Source organism: Citrus clementina, unplaced genomic scaffold (genome assembly GCF_000493195.1).
Source record: "Citrus clementina cultivar Clemenules unplaced genomic scaffold, Citrus_clementina_v1.0 scaffold_1791, whole genome shotgun sequence".
Classification (NCBI taxonomy): domain Eukaryota; kingdom Viridiplantae; phylum Streptophyta; class Magnoliopsida; order Sapindales; family Rutaceae; genus Citrus; species Citrus x clementina.
Genome location: NW_006262815.1, coordinates 1 through 2,293, shown reverse-complemented (window position 1 = coordinate 2,293; position 2,293 = coordinate 1). Strand labels below are relative to the sequence as shown.

The window sequence follows — 2,293 nt, the reverse complement described above, 5'->3', positions numbered from 1 at the left end:
AACATATGACGTAAACCAATTGATACGTTATTTATGTGCATTGTATGTAATAAATATTAAGTATACTTTATTTTGCCCTGTTCTCTGTTTTTATTTCAGTCTCTCTCTCTCTCTCTCTTTCCTGTCTTCTGCAAGTCATAATTAAATGTTGAATTATATGGAAGGCTTTTTTTTTGGTGGGGTCAAATTGATGCTCTGGTTTTCGACTACTTTTTGTTGTCAAAATTTTCTCTGTTTTTTCAAATTGATGCTTTATTTATATCTTCTTCGTGAAAAGTGATTTAATTTCCTGCCAAAAGACGAACGAGAAGAACATTAGAGTCAAACTAATGCTCACATAAATTTCCCGTAAGAATATATATATAATTAGATTGGAATGCACACCTCTAGATTGAAACAGAATTGAAGCTGAGAAAATATTGAGTATAGTAGCCCTCTTTACAGAAAATGACGCGAAAGTTAATTTAGAAAGATATATTCTTGATTAATCCATTTTCTGAAGTTTTTTATTTTGTATGGTCAATTATACCTTCATACTCAAAATTTCTGAAGTTATAAATTAGTGCAACTTGACAATTTTTACTGATGATATCTTCTATTTTTTTTTTTTTTTTCACTTTCATAGACTGGCAGCGGATCCTGCGGCACCAATTTGAGAGAATATACTGACACTACTTCGAACAGCAAGCAGAAGAAGTAATATGTCTACGGCAAAGGCAATGCAGTCCTCATTTTGGCTTGAGATGCAGTAATCATCGAAGAGAGTTTCCTTGTGAAACTGGGCAACACATTGAATCCCTTCGCCACTGAGAAGGTTGTGGAGGAAGTAAGCTTTCTCTCCAGTGAGGAAGAGGTGGCATACCTTCCCCATTTTGTCGAGGGCAGGTAGGAATCTTTTTTCTAAGAGATTTACTTCGTTCTCTGTAAGAAATGCTTTGAACTTCATCCCTCTGTCTCTATCCTCACTTATCAGGAAATAAGTTGAAAGCACTACGAAGAGAGAGAGAGAGAGAATTAAGATATATAGACAAGAAAAATATTAGACGTTGATCTTACAAACTAATACTTCAAGCAGTATCCTAGAAAGCTAAAAACTGCAAGATGGCTTGAAATTTGAAAAGAGCACGTGCTTTTCCTCCTTAACTTGAGAAAATGTTTAATATAGTGCACCTTACAGAAGCATTTAAGCAATTAGAACTTTGCACAAAAACATCAAGAAGACTAAACAAATCAGATGCAGTGTATTTGTCCAAGCACAAATTGCATTTTGTCCTCAACTTTAATAGTTATTGATGAGAATCAATACAGGTCCCTCATTTGTTATAGAAAGCTTTATTGTAGTCTCACCAGTTAATTCACAGGTCTATAATCATCTTGCAAAGTTAAGGGCATTTCTTTCGATCTAAAGTCTTTGCATCACCACCTCATCACACGCCAAGCCAATATTCCATTTACCTCTACAACAAAAAGTTTTAATTAAACAATCCTAATGCACGCAGCCAAATAAAATGCAGTAAGAATATTCAACTTAAAAATCTGAAAGCCAACTTGGTGAATTGCCTCCTTAGGTGAAGTTCCATGCTTTACTATAGTTGACAGAACTCAGCAAAAGCTAGCTTCCATACAACAGATTTTGAAAATGATGATGCCAATAGATACTCATTCAATCCATTGAAAATCCAAAGGTTCATTGTTAATAGAAGTTTACAGAGTTTTGGTCATCAAATAGCTCAGACCTAATCCCAAACAAAAAACGAGTGAAAATTAGATCACGAGCAGCTAATTGTAAATTCTAACTTAACTCTTCATCTCCTTTGTAAACAAGAAACAAAATGGAGACACGCAAAATGAATATGGAGAAAATTTGAACTCAAATGAAATGAGGGCACGAAAGCAAACAAATGGCATGCACAAAAAAACCAAGCCTCAATCAAAAACTAATTAACCATTAATAAAAAATTGGTCAGAGAATGAACTCCAAATTCAGGAGTCAAGCAAGAAGCTTTCATTATTTCAGAAGCTCCTGTACAAATTAATAAGTTATGCTCTTTGGAAGCAAACCTAAATTCCAAGAGAAACAGAACCCAAAAAATTTGCAATTATACGCAAAGGAAGTGAAGCACAGGATTTTATCACACATAGGAATTGTATAACAAGAGATCGATATATCGAATTAGAAAACTCAATTAGAAAAAGTGTCAAAAATCAAAATTAGAAGATTTCACATTTTGAGAGGAACAAGCAACAGATGAAGGTGAAAAATTTCAGCCTTAACATTTTTAAATGATACAAC

At 33.8% G+C, this 2,293-nt stretch overlaps 1 long non-coding RNA gene across 1 annotated transcript; it reads right to left on the bottom strand.

The window, feature by feature from the left end:
* Positions 1 to 559: 559 nt before the first annotated feature.
* Positions 560 to 2,113, bottom strand: LOC112101469. Its single transcript, XR_002907537.1, has 2 exons — positions 1,348 to 2,113; positions 560 to 990 (listed from the first exon to the last, which is right to left on the bottom strand). It is a non-coding gene; the product is annotated as an uncharacterized LOC112101469 (long non-coding RNA).
* Positions 2,114 to 2,293: the final 180 nt, after the last annotated feature.